The following is a 19,435-nucleotide window of genomic DNA, read 5'->3' as shown; positions in this document are numbered from 1 at the left end:
CTGCAGTCATTCTGGTCCCTCTGTACTTCAAACCCCTGTCTCCTCTAAGCAGCCCTACAGTCATTCTGGTCCCTCTGTACTTCAAACCCCTGTCTCCTCTAAGCAGGCCTGCAGTCATTCTGGTCCCACTATACTTCAAACCCCTGTCTCCTCTAAGCAGGCCTGCAGTCATTCTGGTCCCTCTATACTTCAAACCCCTGTCTAATCTAAGCAGCCCTGCAGTCATTCTGGTCCCTCTGTACTTCAAACCCCTGTCTCCTCTAAGCAGCCCTACAGTCATTCTGGTCCCTCTGTACTTCAAACCCCTGTCTCCTCTAAGCAGCCCTACAGTCATTCTGGTCCCTCTATACTTCAAACCCCTGTCTCCTCTAAGCAGGCCTGCAGTCATTCTGGTCCCTCTGTACTTCAAACCCCTGTCTCCTCTAAGCAGGCCTGCAGTCATTCTGGTCCCACTATACTTCAAACCCCTGTCTCCTCTAAGCAGGCCTGCAGTCATTCTGGTCCCTCTATACTTCAAACCCCTGTCTCCTCTAAGCAGGCCTGCAGTCATTCTGGTCCCTCTATACTTCAAACCCCTGTCTCCTCTAAGCAGGCCTGCAGTCATTCTGGTCCCTCTATACTTCAAACCCCTGTCTAATCTAAGCAGGCCTGCAGTCATTCTGGTCCCTCTGTACTTCAAACCCCTGTCTCCTCTAAGCAGGCCTGCAGTCATTCTGGTCCCTCTATACTTCAAACCCCTGTCTCCTCTAAGCAGGCCTGCAGTCATTCTGGTCCCTCTATACTTCAAACCCCTGTCTCCTCTAAGCAGGCCTGCAGTCATTCTCGTCCCTCTATACTTCAAACCCCTGTCTCCTCTATGCAGGCCTGCAGTCATTCTGGTCCCTCTATACTTCAAACCCCTGTCTCCTCTAAGCAGGCCTGCAGTCATTCTGGTCCCTCTATACTTCAAACCCCTGTCTCCTCTAAGCAGGCCTGCAGTCATTCTGGTCCCTCTATACTTCAAACCCCTGTCTCCTCTAAGCAGCCCTGCAGTCATTCTGGTCCCTCTGTACTTCAAACCCCTGTCTCCTCTAAGCAGGCCTGCAGTCATTCTGGTCCCTCTATACTTCAAACCCCTGTCTCCTCTAAGCAGGCCTGCAGTCATTCTGGTCCCTCTATACTTCAAACCCCTGTCTCCTCTAAGCAGGCCTGCAGTCATTCTGGTCCCTCTGTACTTCAAACCCCTGTCTAATCTAAGCAGGCCTGCAGTCATTCTGGTCCCTCTATACTTCAAACCCCTGTCTCCTCTAAGCAGGCCTGCAGTCATTCTGGTCCCTCTGTACTTCAAACCCCTGTCTAATCTAAGCAGGCCTGCAGTCATTCTGGTCCCTCTATACTTCAAACCCCTGTCTCCTCTAAGCAGGCCTGCAGTCATTCTGGTCCCTCTATACTTCAAACCCCTGTCTCCTCTAAGCAGGCCTGCAGTCATTCTGGTCCCTCTGTACTTCAAACCCCTGTCTAATCTAAGCAGGCCTGCAGTCATTCTGGTCCCTCTATACTTCAAACCCCTGTCTCCTCTAAGCAGGCCTGCAGTCATTCTGGTCCCTCTGTACTTCAAACCCCTGTCTAATCTAAGCAGGCCTGCAGTCATTCTGGTCCCTCTGTACTTCAAACCCCTGTCTCCTCTAAGCAGCCCTGCAGTCATTCTGGTCCCTCTATACTTCAAACCCCTGTCTCCTCTAAGCAGGCCTGCAGTCATTCTGGTCCCTCTGTACTTCAAACCCCTGTCTAATCTAAGCAGGCCTGCAGTCATTCTGGTCCCTCTATACTTCAAACCCCTGTCTCCTCTAAGCAGGCCTGCAGTCATTCTGGTCCCTCTATACTTCAAACCCCTGTCTCCTCTAAGCAGCCCTGCAGTCATTCTGGTCCCTCTGTACTTCAAACCCCTGTCTCCTCTAAGCAGGCCTGCAGTCATTCTGGTCCCTCTATACTTCAAACCCCTGTCTCCTCTAAGCAGGCCTGCAGTCATTCTGGTCCCTCTGTACTTCAAACCCCTGTCTAATCTAAGCAGGCCTGCAGTCATTCTGGTCCCTCTATACTTCAAACCCCTGTCTCCTCTAAGCAGGCCTGCAGTCATTCTGGTCCCTCTGTACTTCAAACCCCTGTCTAATCTAAGCAGGCCTGCAGTCATTCTGGTCCCTCTGTACTTCAAACCCCTGTCTCCTCTAAGCAGCCCTGCAGTCATTCTGGTCCCTCTATACTTCAAACCCCTGTCTCCTCTAAGCAGGCCTGCAGTCATTCTGGTCCCTCTGTACTTCAAACCCCTGTCTAATCTAAGCAGGCCTGCAGTCATTCTGGTCCCTCTGTACTTCAAACCCCTGTCTCCTCTAAGCAGCCCTGCAGTCATTCTGGTCCCTCTATACTTCAAACCCCTGTCTAATCTAAGCAGGCCTGCAGTCATTCTGGTCCCTCTGTACTTCAAACCCCTGTCTAATCTAAGCAGGCCTGCAGTCATTCTGGTCCCTCTGTACTTCAAACCCCTGTCTCCTCTAAGCAGCCCTGCAGTCATTCTGGTCCCTCTATACTTCAAACCCCTGTCTCCTCTAAGCAGGCCTGCAGTCATTCTGGTCCCTCTATACTTCAAACCCCTGTCTCCTCTAAGCAGGCCTGCAGTCATTCTGGTCCCTCTATACTTCAAACCCCTGTCTCCTCTAAGCAGGCCTGCAGTCATTCTGGTCCCTCTATACTTCAAACCCCTGTCTCCTCTAAGCAGCCCTGCAGTCATTCTGGTCCCTCTATACTTCAAACCCCTGTCTAATCTAAGCAGGCCTGCAGTCATTCTCGTCCCTCTATACTTCAAACCCCTGTCTAATCTAAGCAGGCCTGCAGTCATTCTGGTCCCTCTATACTTCAAACCCCTGTCTCCTCTAAGCAGGCCTGCAGTCATTCTGGTCCCTCTATACTTCAAACCCCTGTCTCCTCTAAGCAGGCCTGCAGTCATTCTGGTCCCTCTATACTTCAAACCCCTGTCTCCTCTAAGCAGGCCTGCAGTCATTCTGGTCCCTCTATACTTCAAACCCCTGTCTCCTCTAAGCAGGCCTGCAGTCATTCTCGTCCCTCTATACTTCAAACCCCTTTCTCCCCTAAGCAGGCCTGCAGTCATTCTCGTCCCTCTATACTTCAAACCCCTGTCTAATCTAAGCAGGCCTGCAGTCATTCTGGTCCCTCTATACTTCAAACCCCTGTCTCCTCTAAGCAGGCCTGCAGTCATTCTGGTCCCTCTATACTTCAAACCCCTGTCTCCTCTAAGCAGGCCTGCAGTCATTCTGGTCCCTCTATACTTCAAACCCCTGTCTCCTCTAAGCAGGCCTGCAGTCATTCTGGTCCCTCTATACTTCAAACCCCTGTCTCCTCTAAGCAGGCCTGCAGTCATTCTCGTCCCGCTATACTTCAAACCCCTGTCTCCTCTAAGCAGGCCTGCAGTCATTCTGGTCCCGCTATACTTCAAACCCCTGTCTCCTCTAAGCAGCCCTGCAGTCATTCTCGTTCCTGTATACTTCAAACCCCTGTCTCCTCTAAGCAGGCCTGCAGTCATTCTCGTCCCTCTATACTTCAAACCCCTGTCTAATCTAAGCAGGCCTGCAGTCATTCTCGTCCCTCTATACTTCAAAACCCTGTCTCCTCTATGCAGGCCTGCAGTCATTCTGGTCCCTCTATACTTCAAACCCCTGTCTCCTCTAAGCAGGCCTGCAGTCATTCTGGTCCCTCTATACTTCAAACCCCTGTCTCCTCTAAGCAGGCCTGCAGTCATTCTGGTCCCTCTATACTTCAAACCCCTGTCTCCTCTAAGCAGCCCTGCAGTCATTCTGGTCCCTCTATACTTCAAACCCCTTTCTCCCCTAAGCAGGCCTGCAGTCATTCTCGTCCCTCTGTACTTCATACCCCTGTCTAATCTAAGCAGGAATGCAGTCATTCTGGTCCCTCTATACTTCAAACCCCTTTCTCCCCTAAGCAGGCCTGCAGTCATTCTCGTCCCTCTATACTTCAAACCCCTGTCTAATCTAAGCAGGCCTGCAGTCATTCTGGTCCCTCTATACTTCAAACCCCTGTCTCCTCTAAGCAGGCCTGCAGTCATTCTGGTCCCTCTATACTTCAAACGCCTGTCTCCTCTAAGCAGGCCTGCAGTCATTCTCGTCCCTCTATACTTCAAACCCCTGTCTCCTCTAAGCAGGCCTGCAGTCATTCTCGTCCCTCTATACTTCAAACCCCTGTCTAATCTAAGCAGGCCTGCAGTCATTCTGGTCCCTCTATACTTCAAACCCCTGTCTCCTCTAAGCAGGCCTGCAGTCATTCTGGTCCCTCTATACTTCAAACCCCTGTCTCCTCTAAGCAGGCCTGCAGTCATTCTGGTCCCTCTATACTTCAAACCCCTTTCTCCCCTAAGCAGGCCTGCAGTCATTCTGGTCCCTCTATACTTCAAACCCCTGTCTCCTCTAAGCAGCCCTACAGTCATTCTGGTCCCTCTATACTTCAAACCCCTGTCTCCTCTAAGCAGGCCTGCAGTCATTCTCGTCCCTCTATACTTCAAACCCCTGTCTCCTCTAAGCAGGCCTGCAGTCATTCTGGTCCCGCTATACTTCAAACCCCTGTCTCCTCTAAGCAGGCCTGCAGTCATTCTGGTCCCGCTATACTTCAAACCCCTGTCTCCTCTAAGCAGCCCTGCAGTCATTCTCGTTCCTGTATACTTCAAACCCCTGTCTCCTCTAAGCAGGCCTGCAGTCATTCTCGTCCCTCTATACTTCAAACCCCTGTCTCCTCTAAGCAGGCCTGCAGTCATTCTCGTCCCTCTATACTTCAAACCCCTGTCTCCTCTATGCAGGCCTGCAGTCATTCTGGTCCCTCTATACTTCAAACCCCTGTCTCCTCTCAGCAGCCCTGCAGTCATTCTGGTCCCTCTATACTTCAAACCCCTGTCTCCTCTAAGCAGGCCTGCAGTCATTCTCGTCCCTCTATACTTCTCGTCCCTCTGTAGGCCTCATCCTCTTTTTTTTTAAATTCACTTATTGTCTCTTCACTCGTCACATAGATGCACGAAATGCCCCATGGCTTGAAAGGAGAAATACTGCATGTGGTCAACAAGGATAATGGGGTCTTAAAAAGGAGGCAGATGAATTGCCAACAGAATACAGTGGGAGTAAGACTAACCCATTTAATTGTAACAAAAATGATAACATCTGAATATACTTGTGTTTACAATAAGCTGAGGCATTTAGGTTTACAAATACATAAAGCACCAATTACTGCCTTTTGGTCAAGTGTATGTGTAAATCAGTGGAGACTCCTCAGAGGAGGGGAGGAACATCCTCCTCAGTGAATTTCATTTTTTTGTATTGTAAAACATTTAAAAAAGTGATCCTTTTTAGATAAAACTATACTAAATATATTCACATCTACAAATAATTTATTACAATACCCTGTTTTCGAATGGTCTACAGTAGCCTCAACAGCACACAGTAGGGTAGCACCATGGTGTAGCCGGAGGACAGCTAGCTTCCGTCTGTTTTTTTTTTCTTTCAGTTTCACTAGTCCCACTAGCTAGTTTAGCCTACTCAAACACCCTGCTCAAACAGAGGGATGCTATGTTAGCGAGCTGGCTATGACTATCCAACACAACACTGGAATTCTTCCAAGTAAAGGTAAGCTTTTGGGTTTACTAATTTATTGCCTGTGTAAGTGCTAAACTGCTTACTGACTGTAGACTGTAACGTTACTGCATGATTGTAGCGGGTTTACTAACACGTTAGTTCTATTAGCTATGCTGACTATGATGTTACTGTAGCTAATATGGGGACAACGATGTAGGCTGTGTGTAGCGTTTATGACATGGTTTGGCTTGGAAAGGGTTTTTCACCTGGTCACATACAGCTGATGTGCTGTTCATTGAAGTCCACAAGAAGATAGCCCTATTTGGTAAAAGACCAAGTCCATATTATGGCAAGAACAGCTCAAATAAGCAAAGAGAAACAACAGTCCATCATTACTTTAAGACATGAAGGTCAGTCAATCAGGAACATGTCAAGAATTTTGAAAGTTTCTTCAAGTGCAGCCGCAAAAACTATCAAGCGCTATGTTGAAACTGGCTCTCATGAGGACTGCCACAGGAAAGGAAGACCCAGAGTTACCTTTGCTGCAGAGGATAAGTTCATTAGAGTTACCAGCCTCAGAAATTGCAGCCCAAATAAATGCTTCACAGAGTTCAAGTAACAGACACAGTGTCTTCTGATCCCTCCTGTCTCAGCCTCCAGTATTTATGCTGCAGTAGTTTATGTGTCGGGGGGCTAGGGTCAGTCTGTTACATCTGGAGTATTCTCTTGTCTTATCCGGTGTCCTGTGTGAATGTAAATATGCTCTCTCTAATTCTCTCTTTCTTTCTTTCTTTCTTTCTTTCTCTCGGAGGACCTGAGCCCTAGGACTACCTGGCATGATGACTCCTTGCTGTCCCCAGTCCACCTGGCCATGCTGCTGCTCCAGTTTCAACTGTTCTGCCTGCGGCTACGGAACCCTGACCTGTTCACCGGACGTGCTTGTTGCACCCTCGACAATTACTATGATTATTATTATTTGACCATGCTGGTCATTTACGAACATTTTAACATCTTGACTATGTTCTGTTATAATATCCACCCGGCACAGCCAGAAGAGGACTGGCCACCCCTCATAGCCTGGTTCCTCTCTAGGTTTCTTCCTAGGTTTTTGGCCTTTCTCAGGAGTTTTTCCTAGGGAGTTTTTCCCAGCCACCGTGCTTCTTTCACATGCATTGCTTGCTGTTTGGGGTTTTAGGCTGGGTTTCTGTACAGCACTTTGAGATTTCAGCTGATGTACGAAGGGCTATATAAATAAATTTGATTTGATTTTGATTTGATTTGATTTAACATCAACTATTCAGAGGAGACTGCGTGAATCAGGCCTTTAGGGTCGGATTGCTGCAAAGGAACCACTATTAAAGGACACCAATAAGAACTCTTGCTTGGGCCAAGAAACATGAGCAATGGACATTAGACCAGTGGAAATCTGTCCTTTGGTGTGATGAGTCCAAATGTGAGATTTTTGGTTCCAACCGCTGTGTCTTTGTGAGATGCAGAGTAGGTAAACGGATGATCCTCCGCATGTGTGGTTCCCACCGTGAAACACGGAGGAGGTGTGATGGTATGGGGGTGCTTTGCTGGTGACACTGTCTGTGATTTATTTAGAATTCAAGGCACACTTAACCAGCACGGCTTCCACAGCATTCTGCAGCGATACGCCATCCCATCTGGTTTGCGCTTAATGGGACTATCATTTTCTTTCAACAGGACAATGACCCAACACACCTCCAGACTGTGTAAGGGTGATTTGACCATACATGAGAGTGATGGAGTGCTGCATCAGATGACCCAATCAAATCTCTTATCACTGCCATCCAAGAAGATGACCTGCAGTTTGAATGTACTCTTTGTTTGTTGTGCACAGTGATCATTCTGGCTGGAGTTCAGTTCCATATATTGACACAAAACAGCAGAACTGCTCAAATGCTCAACGTCTGGCCCCTCTTACAAACACTTTGTCAAGGAGAATAGATTATAAAAGTATATTTGTGTTGTGTCAAAATATGACTGAATAACTTGTAAGTTGGATGGAATCATGGAAACTTTATGGACTCCCCTCAAGCTATTCAACAAAATTTGTCACCAACCTTTTTCTCATCATCTCCTCAATGATACATCCTCACTAAAGTCCAAGTAACATCTTGTAAAAGCCACTGTGAAGAGGAGTACCATTCCCACTAACGTCTCCAGCTATAGCTCCAAATAGAATGCTACACGGGTAAAAGGGATCCAAGGAAAGAGTCACGCCAGTTGTGCATCTGTCGAAACGGGTCGCACACGTTAAACACACACACACACACACACACGGTGTGATTGCTGAGGCATGTAAGGTCAGGTGGTCACTATGGTAAAATCATCGGCATCTATTTAGAAAAATAAAGAACCAGTACTGTGGACTGCCACTAGATGTCACCAAGTGCATGCAACATGACTGCCAGCTTCATTTACATTTACATTTTAGTCATTTAGCAGACGCTCTTATCCAGAGCGACTTACAGTAATGAATGCATACATTTAATTTCATGCATTTGTTTTTGTACTGGCCCCCCGTGGGAATCGAACCCACAACCCTGGTGTTGCACACACCATGCTCTACCAACTGAGCCACAGGGAATGCCTGTGGCTCACTTATGATAGTGAGCTGGAAAGGGCTATCATCTCTTCTATACAATATTTTATTGGAAAGTAACATATAACCTGTTGTATTTTCCATAGGCAGAATGGCCAAGGATGTTTAATCTTTCAAATGAGATCATTCACTTGATCGAACCATATCGGTCAATATAAATAAGCTAGTTAAGAATAAGCCATTGAAAGATAATTAATTACTTACTGTACAGGGCTTTTATCTAGTAATTTCACTGATTTCAGTGTTCAGTAATGGCCATGTTTGCAACAAGTTTACAATGTTTGAATTACTAGGGAACTCTTATACAGAAGTCATCTGAAAAGGATGCCTGAAGTAAATGAGATAATCTCTGAAGAAATCTACAGAAAAACCTTGACTGTAACAAGCATCTACTGTGAACATACGAGCTCATTCTCTGCAGTCTGCGAATGTGACCCTCACAGAGTGAGTGAAATCTCCCAGCTAGGTGAGTGAAATCTCCCAGCTAGGTGAGTGAAATCTGCCCCGCTAGGTGAGTCAAATCTGCCCCGCTAGGTGAGTGAAATCTGCCCCGCTAGGAGAGTCAAATCTGCCCCGCTAGGTGAGTCAAATCTGCCCCGCTAGGTGAGTCAAATCTGCCCCGCTCGGTGAGTCAAATCTGCCCCGCTAGGTGAGTCAAATCTGCCCCGCTCGGTGAGTCAAATCTGCCCCGCTCGGTGAGTGAAATCTGCCCCGCTAGGTGAGTGAAATCTGCCCCGCTAGGTGAGTGAAATCTGACCCGCTAGGTGAGTCAAATCTGTCCCGCTAGGTGAGTCAAATCTGCCCAGCTAGGTGAGTGAAATCTGACCCGCTAGGTGAGTCAAATCTGCCCCGCTAGGTGAGTGAAATCTGACCCGCTAGGTGAGTCAAATCTGACCCGCTAGGTGAGTCAAATCTGCCCCGCTAGGTGAGTGAAATCTGCCCCGCTAGGTGAGTCAAATCTGCCCCGCTAGGTGAGTCAAATCTGCCCCGCTAGGTGAGTCAAATCTGTCCCGCTAGGTGAGTCAAATCTGTCCCGCTAGGTGAGTCAAATCTGCCCCGCTAGGTGAGTCAAATCTGCCCCGCTAGGTGAGTCAAATCTGCCCCGCTAGGTGAGTCAAATCTGCCCCGCTCGGTGAGTCAAATCTGCCCTGCTCGGTGAGTGAAATCTGCCCCGCTAGGTGAGTGAAATCTGCCCCGCTAGGTGAGTGAAATCTGACCCGCTAGGTGAGTCAAATCTGTCCCGCTAGGTGAGTCAAATCTGACCCGCTAGGTGAGTCAAATCTGACCCGCTAGGTGAGTGAAATCTGCCCCGCTAGGTGAGTCAAATCTGCCCGCTAGGTGAGTCAAATCTGTCCCGCTAGGTGAGTCAAATCTGTCCCGCTAGGTGAGTCAAATCTGTCCCGCTAGGTGAGTCAAATCTGCCCCGCTAGGTGAGTCAAATCTACCCCGCTAGGTGAGTCAAATCTGCCCCGCTAGGTGAGTCAAATCTGTCCCGCTAGGTGAGTCAAATCTGCCCCGCTAGGTGAGTCAAATCTGCCCCGCTAGGTGAGTCAAATCTGCCCCGCTAGGTGAGTCAAATCTGCCCCGCTAGGTGAGTCAAATCTGCCCCGCTAGGTGAGTCAAATCTGCCCCGCTAGGTGAGTCAAATCTGCCCCGCTCGGTGAGTCAAATCTGCCCCGCTCGGTGAGTCAAATCTGCCCCGCTCGGTGAGTCAAATCTGCCCCGCTAGGTGAGTCAAATCTGCCCCGCTCGGTGAGTCAAATCACCCACTAGGTATCTAGCCTGCAGTTCACTTTACCCTTTTGCGTTTTAATGTCACGACTCTCCATGCAGAAAACAGATTTCCAACGATTCCATTGATAAGCTGGGTCACAGTGGAGAAGAAAAAAAACAAGAACAATGATTCAACAAAGACTAAATGGTGAGTGACACTAAATAAGGAAAATATCCAAGAAATTCAGGCGATATTAAAGTGGAAGGATATGTCAGTTTGATTTGACGTTCTTAAAGGTCTGTGACTGGCCGAAATGATGAGGGTTTGGCAGTGCAGAGTGCTTGTTGATGTTATTGAGACAGTGGAGCCTTCAGGCCCAGACATCCAGCACAACAGCCATGAATAGTCTCCAGGAATAGTCAGATAAACAGTACCAGTCAAAGGTTTGGACACACCTACTCCTTCAAGGGTTTTTCTTTATTATTACTTTTTTTCTACAGTGTAGAATAATAGTGAAGACATCAAAACTATGAAATAACACATATGGAATCATGTAGTAATCACAAAAATATTAAACAAATATTTTATATTTGCGATTCTTCAAAGTAGCCACCCTTTGCCTTGATGACAGTTTTGCACATTCTTGGCATTCTCTTAACCAGCTTCATGAGGTAGTCAACTGGAATGCATTACAATTAACAGGTGTGCCTTGTTAAAAGTTAATTTGTGGAATTTCTTTCCTTCTTAATGTATTCAAGCCAATCAGATGTGTTGTGACAAGGTAGGGGTGGCATACAGAAGATAGCCCTATTTGTTAAAAGACCAAGTCCATATTATAGCAAGAACAGCTCAAATAAGCAAGGAGAAACGACAGTCCATCATTACTTTAAGACATGAAGGTCAGTCAATCAGGAACATTTCAAGAACTTTGAAAGTTTCTTCAAGTGGAGTCCCAAAAACCATCAAGAGCTATGATGAAACTGGCTCTTATGAGGACCACCACAGGAATGGAAGACAATATTTTTTTTTTCAACAGGACAATGACCCAACACACCTCCAGACTGTGTAAGGGCTATTTGACCATGCAGGAGAGTGATGGAGTGCTGCATCAGATGACCTGGCCTCCACAACCATCTGTCCTCAACCCAATTGATATGTTTTGGAATGAGTTGGATAGCAGAGTGAAGGAAAAGTAGCCAACAAGTGCTCAGCATATGTGGGAACTCCTTCAAGACTGTTGGAAAAGCATTCCTGGTGAAGCTGGTTGAGAGAATGCCAAGAGTGTGCAAGTAGTAAAAATGAGTAGGTGTGTCCAAACCTTTGACTGATACTGTATGCGACACTAAACTAACCATAGCAGAACATCTACCATGGGGAAAATACTACTACTGTATATATATATACAGCTTGATACCCCTCCATGAAGTGGTTGAGTTTTATTCTCTCCTCCAATAAGAGTATCCTTGCCAGCTCTTAATGACCCAGCCATGTGTTTTATAGTAATTCATCCCCCTTCAATCTGTAAATACTCTCAACAGAGCGGAGATCAAATTATGGCAAAACAAAGCCCTATGAGCAGAGCGAGGAGAGACTGTGCATTCACAGGCGTAATGAGCCATCTGTTCCGTCACACCACCGCAAAACAAATGTCATCAAACCCTTGGTTCTCACCTCCCTTTCTTTCCAGGTAAACTGGGAGCTTTGTTTGTTCTGGAAGCAGGAACACCTTGCTAATGTGAGACTTTGCTGTGCCCTGCCGACAGCTGCTGTCACCACACATTGTGACAGTTGTATCTGATTTTTCCAATGGAAATTGATTCACACCTGTCGACGCCACAGAGTGTGTCATTGGAGCTTTCTCTCTGCTGTGGTTGCTTCTGTTCTGTGAATTCTCCTCTTCCACTCCGGCTGGAAACTGATCTCCAATTTCAATGTAAATTACATTGTAAAATGAAATAATAAAAACAGAAGTTTTCCAGTAGCACATTAATGTTGTCAACTTTTCTAAAAAGATAGTGACAGCAACACAAAATATGAGAGAACAGAGTTAGAATACTAAAACATATTAAAAACAGACATGGGTTTTTGATGGCACAGTAGAGCTTGTAAAAAAACATGCAGGTTGAATTGCGGCTATCCCTGTCCCAGTGTTTTGGAAGGGGTTCAAATTGAGGATGAGGTACCTCATGGTTCCTGTAAGCGTTACTGTAATCCCTAAACACTCCCAAAACCATTCCAGACATATACAAGAGAGCAAAAAAACAACATCAGGCTGAGCAAAACTCAAATTAAACCAACATCCATGAGAGTGCAAAAAGTATAAGGCAATGATTTCTTCAGTCACTTCACCATATATACACACATTTATCATAATGCTATGGCTTTTACACAGAACAGGCTGCTGCAACAGATGTCATGAGTAGCAGATGGCAAAACTGGGACAAATATAAATAAAAGACATGTCAAGAAAAGTGGGCCGAACCCATTAAAACCAATCATATCCCCAAAGCAGAGCTGAAACAGCATTCCCCCACTCATTGGAACCTTTACACCAACCTCAGGTGAGAGGAGAAACACAGCGTCTTCTATATACTGCCCAGACTCCATTCATATGCTGTGCATGCCAATGTACATACAGTATGTATCTATCTATCTACATAGATATTATACATATATACACACACATACACACTACCGTTCAAAATGTTGGGCTCCCTTAGAAATGTCCTTGTTTTTGAAAGAAAATCACATTTTATGTCCATTAAAATAACATCAAATTGATCAGAAATACAGTGCAGACATTGTCAATGTTGTAAATGACTATTGTAACTGGAAATGGCTGATTTTTAAGGGAATATCTACATAGGCGTACAGAGGCCCATTATCAGCAACCATCACTCCTGTGTTCCAATGGCACGTTGTGTTAGCTAATCCAAGTTGATCATTTTAAAAGGCTAATTGATCATTAGAAAACCCTTTAGCAATTATGTTAGCACAGCTGAAAACTGTTGTTGTGATTAAAGAAGCAATAAAACTGGCCTTCTTTAGACTAGTTGAGTATCTGGAGCATCAGGATTTGTGGGTTTGATTACAGGCTCAAAATGGCCAGAAACAAAGAACTTTCTTCTGAAACTCGTCAGTCTATTCTTGTTCTGAGAAATGAAGGATAGTCCATGTAAGAAATTGCCAAGAAACTGAAGATCTCGTACAACGCTGTGTACTACTCCCTTCACAGAACAGCACAAACTGGGTCTAACCAGAATAGAAAGAGGAGTGTGAGGCCCCGGGGCACAACTGAGCAAGAGAACAAGTACATTAGAGTGTCTAGTTTGAGAAACAGACGCCTTACAAGTCCTCAACTGGCAGCTTCATTAAATAGTACCCGCAAAACACCACTCTCAACGTCAACAGTGAAGAGGCGACTCCGGGATGCTGGCCTTCTAGGCAGAGTTGCAAAGAAAAAGCCATATCTCAGACTGGCCAATGAAAAGAAAAGATTAAGATGGGCAAAAGAACACAGACACTGGATGTATATATTTAAAGTGCCTTTGGAAAGTATTCAGACCCCTCAACATTTTGTTACATCACAGCCTTATTCTAAAATGGATTGAATAAATGCTAATCCTCATTAATCTACACACAGTACCCCAAAATGACAAAGCAAAAACACATTTTTATAAACTTTTGCAAATGTATAAAACAAATAAACAGATAACTTATTTACGTAAGTATTCAGACCCTTTGCCATGAGAGACACAAAATTGAGGTCAGGTGCATCCTGTTTCCATTGATCATCCTTGAGATGTATCTACTACAACTTGATTGGAGTCCACCTGTGGTAAATTCAATTGATTGGACATGATTTGGAAAGGCACACACCCATGTATATAAAGTCCCACAGTTGACAGTGCATGTCAGAGCAAAAATCAAGCTATGAGTTCGAAGGAATTGTCCGTAGAGCTCCGAGACAGGATTGTGTCGAGGAAAAGATCTGGGGAAGAATACCGAAACATTTCTGCAGCATTGAAGGTCCCCAAAAACACAGTGGCCTCCATTCTTAAATGGAAGAAGTCTGGAACAACCAAGACTCTTCCTAGAGCTGGCCGCCCGGTCAAACTGAGCAATCAAGGGAGAAGGGCCTTGGTCAGAAAGGCGACCAAGAACCTGATTGTCACTCTGACAGATCTCTAGAGTTCCTCTGCGGAGATGGGAGAAGCGTCCAGAAGGACAGCCCGCTTGGAGTTTGCCAAAAGGCACCTAAATGACTCTCAGACCATGAGAAACAAGATTCTCTGGTCTGATGAAACCCAGATGAAACTCTTTGGCCTGAATGTCAAGTGTCAGGTCTGGAGGAAACCTGGCACCATCCCTACGGTGAAGCATGGTGGTGGCAGCAGCATCATGCCGTGGGGATGTTTTTCAGCGCCAGGGACTGGGAGACAAGTCAGGTTTGAGGGAAATATGAACGGAGCAAAGTACAGAGAGATCTTTGACGAAAACCTTCTCCAGAGACCTCAGGACCTCAGACTGGGGCGACGGTTCCCTTCCAACAGTATAACGACCCTAAACACACAGCCAAGACAACACAGGAGTGGCTTCGGAACAAGTCTCAGAATGTCCTTGAGTGACCCAGCCAAAGCCTGGACTTGAACCCGATCGAACATCTCTGGAGAGACCTGAAAATAGCTGTGCAGCGTCGCTCCCCATCCAACCTGACAGAGCTTGAGAGGATATGCAGAGAAAAATGTGAGAAAGTCCCAAAATACAGGTGTGCCAAGCTTGTAGCATCATACCCAAGAAGACTGAAGGCTGTAATCGCTGCCAAAGGTGCTTCAACGTGCCTTAGGCATGCTGCAAGGAGGCATGAGGACTGCAGGTGTGGCCAGGGCAATAAATTGCAATGTCCGTACTTTGAGACGCCTAAGACAGCGCTACAGGGAGACAGGACAGACAGCTGATTGTCCTCGCAGTGGCAGACCACGTGTAACAACACCTGCACAGGATCGGTACCTACGAACACACACCTGCGGGACAGGTGCAGACAACAACAACAGCCCGAGTTACACCAGGAACGCACAGTCCCTCCATCAGTGCTCAGACTGTCCACAATAGGCTGAGAAAGGCTGGACTGAGGGCTTGTAGGCCTGTTGTAAGGCAGGTCCTTAACAGACAACACCGGCAACAACGTCGCCTACGGGCACAAACCCACCGTCGCTGGATCAGACAGAACTGGCAAAAAGTGCTCTTCACTGACGAGTCGCGGTTTTGTCTCACCAGGGGTGATGGTCGGATTCGTGTTTATCGTTGAAGGAATGAGCGTTACACCAAGGCCTGTACTCTGAAACAGGATCGATTTGGAGGTGGAGGGTCCGTCATGGTCTGGGGCGGTGTGTCACAGCATCATCGGGCTGAGCTTATTGTCAATGCAGGCAATCTCAATGCTGTGCATTACAGGGAAGACATCCTCCTCCCTCATGTGGTACCCTTCCTGCAGGCTCATCCTGATATGACCCTCCAGCATGACAATGCCACCAGCCATACTGCTCGTTCTGTGCGTGATTTCCTGCAAGACAGGAATGCCAGTGTTCTGCTATGGCCAGCGAAGAGCCCGGATCTCAATCCCATTGAGCACGTCTGGGACGTGTTGGATTAGAGGGTGAGGACTAGGGCCATTCCCCCCAGAAATGTCCGGGAACTTGCAGGTGCCTTGGTGGAAGAGTGGGGTAACATCTCACAGAAAGAACTGGCATATCTGGTGCAGTCCATGAGGAGGAGATGCACTGCAGTACTTAATGCACATGGTGGCCACACCAGATACTGACTGTTACTTTTCATTTTGAACCCCCCTTTGTTCAGGGGGGGTTCAAAAATATTTCCACATGTTAAGTTTGTTGAAAATGAACACAGTTGACAGTGAGAGGACGTTTCTTTTTTGGCTGAGTTTATTATGTACAATATTCAATCATGTTTCTAAACTTGGCAAAAAAAGAAACGTCCTCTCACTGTCAACTGAGTTTATTTTCAGCAAACTTAACATGTGTAAATATTTGTATGAACATAACAAGATTCAACAACTGAGACATAAACAGAACAAGTTCCACAGACATGTGACTAACAGAAATGGATACTGTGTCCCTGAACAAAGGGGGGGTCAAAATCAAAAGTAACTGTCAATAACTGAAACGCGTTCTCTGGAGTGATGAATCACGCTTCACCACCTGGCAGTCCGACAGACGAATCTGGGTTTGGCGGACGCCATGAAAATGCTACCTGCCCGAACGCATAGTGCCAACTGTAAAATTTGGTGGAGGAGGAATAATGGTCTGGGGCTGTTTTTCATGGATCTGGCTTGGCCCCTTAGTTCCAGTGAAGGGAAATCTTAACGCTACAGCATACAATGACACTCTAGACGATTCTGTGCTTCCAACTTTGTGGCAACAGTTTGGGGAAGGCCCTTCCCTGTTTCAGCATGACAATTCCCCCATGAACAAAGCAAGATCCATATAGAAATGGTTTGTCGAGATCAATGTGGAAGAACTTGACTGGCCTGCATAGACCCCTGACCTCAACCCCATCGAACACCTTTTGGATGAATTGAAACCCCGACTGCAAGCCAGGCCTAATCGCCCAACATCAGTGCCCGCCACACTCCGAGTCCCAGCAGCAATGTTCCAACCTCTAGTGGAAAGCCTTCCTAGAAGGTGTATATAGTGTATATTGCTGCTATACATATGCAGCTCATGTCTGCCATTGAAACAAAACCCTGAAGTACGAGACAACATGGTATCTGTGACAGTGAGCAATTTAATCATTAATGCAATTCATATTTTCGTGTAGAAATACTCAGCCATAATTGTGTCAATTTAGTTTTGTAGGAATATTTTAGTCAGTGTGTGAGGAGAGAAAGGGAACTTCACAGACTCCTTTCAACACAGCTTATTTGTAAGGAACTATGATTTCTGTAAATGGGGTGACATTTGGTTTGCCGACCATGGCACACGGAAAGTGTTTCTTGACACTCTTTGATCGGCCAGTGAGTGAGACTTAAAGCGGTCCAACAAAACAAGAGAGGATGATTTGGAGCTGTCAGAAGGCTGCAGGTTTTCAGAGTGTAAAACCGTCATTCTATATCATTACTCTTTAAAAAGCCTGGGATCAAAAAAAGGTACCCAAAGAAAGAGAGAGAAAAAGGTGTCAGTCTGAAGTGTCAGTTTGATCATTACCAAAATGTCAAACAATCATAATAGGTGTTATTTTCCTGCCGTGGGTAGCGGAGTGATTTAGTTCATTAGGAGAGTAGCAGAATACACTGTCCCCTACACCCCTCTGTCTGTCCACGCATACACACCAACACACACCTGACCAGATACACACCAACACACACCTGACCAGATACACACCAACACACACCTGACCAGATACACACCTGACCAGATACACACTCCTGACCAGATACACACCAACACACACCTGACCAGATACACACCAACACACACCTGACCAGATACACACCAACACACTCCTGACCAGATACACACCAACACACTCCTGACCAGATACACACCAACACACACCTGACCAGATACACACCAACACACTCCTGACCAGATACACACCAACACACTCCTGACCAGATACACACCAACACACTCCTGACCAGATACACACCAACACACACCTGACCAGATACACACCAACACACTCCTGACCAGATACACACCAACACACTCCTGACCAGATACACACCAACACACACCTGACCAGATACACACCAACACACTCCTGACCAGATACACACCAACACACACCTGACCAGATACACACCAACACACACCTGACCAGATACACACCAACACACACCTGACCAGATACACACCAACACACTCCTGACCAGATACACACCAACACACACCTGACCAGATACACACCAACACACTCCTGACCAGATACACACCTTGTTAGACATCATTGTCTAGTTTTTCACTCACACACGCGCACACGCACATGCACACACACATGCACAGCCCCATCACAGATGTGAGAAAAGTCAGATTAGCATTGAGCTGTGCCTTCTAGCTCCACAGCCCCAAATATCAGCCAGCTCTCTGCCTGGGAGGCCTACCACCCTACACCACAACACACATCTACACACCAACACTCTCTTCTGGCAATCATTCTTAAAGTTGGAATCAGGAGTTGAAACAATAACAAATCACATTCCCCACCCCTTTTGGTTAAAAAGCAAGAGAAATGTAACCACTCAAACTCAGACAGCGATATGGATGCAAGGACAGACCATCCATGATATCAAAATTATAGTTCTAACCATGTTTTGAGGCTAAACAGTGTTTGTTTCCATTTGTTTTGTTTACAAACATAGCAGTGAAACAAGGTTATATTTTGGGTTCTGATGGGGTACGACAGTTGAACTAAGCTCATGAGGCATTTATAACATAAATTATTCAAGAATCATATGATTTTTTACATTATTATTATCATCACCATCATCATGATGATGTAGCAAGTACGACTTTGCTTCTTGAAAGTTCAAAAGACATCAAATCTATGAAATAACACGTATGGAATCATGTAGTAATCACAAAAATGTTAAACAAATCAAAATATATTTATATTTGAGATTCTTCAAACAGCCACCCTTTACCTTGATGACAGTTTTGTACACTCTTGGCATTCTCTCAACCAGCTTCAGGAGGTAGTCACCTGGAATGCCTTTCAATTAACATGTGTGCCTTGTTAAAAGTTAATTTGTGGAATTTCTTTCCTTCTTAATGCGTTTGAGCCAATCAGTTGTGTTGTGACAAGGTAGGGGTGGTATACAGAAGATAGCCCTATTTGGTAAAAGACCAAGTCCATATTATGCCAAGAACAGCTCAAATAAGCAAAGAGAAATGACAGTCCATCATTACTTTAAGACATGAAGGTCAGTCAATACGGAACACTTCAAGAACTTTGAACATTTCTTCAAGTGCAGTCTCAAAAACCATCAAGCGCTCTCATGAGGACCGCCACAGGAATGGAAGACCTAGAGTTACCTCTGCTGCAGAAAATAAGTTAATTAGAGTTACCAGCCTCAGAAACTGCAGGCCAAATAAATGCTTCACAGAGTTCACAAAGTAACAGACACATCTCAACATCAACTGTTCAGAGGAGACTGTGTGAATCAGGCCTTTATGGTCGAATTCCTGTAAAGAAACCACTACTAAATGACACCAATAAGAAGAAAAGACTTGCTTGGGCCAAGAAACACGAGCAATGGACATTAGAACGGTGGTCTGGAGTCCAAATGTGAGATTTTTGGTTCCAACCGCCGTGCTTTTGTGAGACGTGAGGTGGGTGAAAGGATGATCTCCGCATGTATATTTCCCACCATAAAGCATGGAGGAGGAGGTGTTATGGTGTGGGGGTGCTTTGTTGGTGACACTGTCTGTGATATATTTAGAATTCAAG

The sequence above is a fragment of the Salmo trutta genome, chromosome 12 (assembly GCF_901001165.1).
Source record: "Salmo trutta chromosome 12, fSalTru1.1, whole genome shotgun sequence".
Taxonomy (NCBI): Eukaryota; Metazoa; Chordata; class Actinopteri; order Salmoniformes; family Salmonidae; genus Salmo; species Salmo trutta.
The sequence above is the reverse complement of the archived record's forward strand: the minus strand, read 5'-3'. Positions refer to the sequence as shown.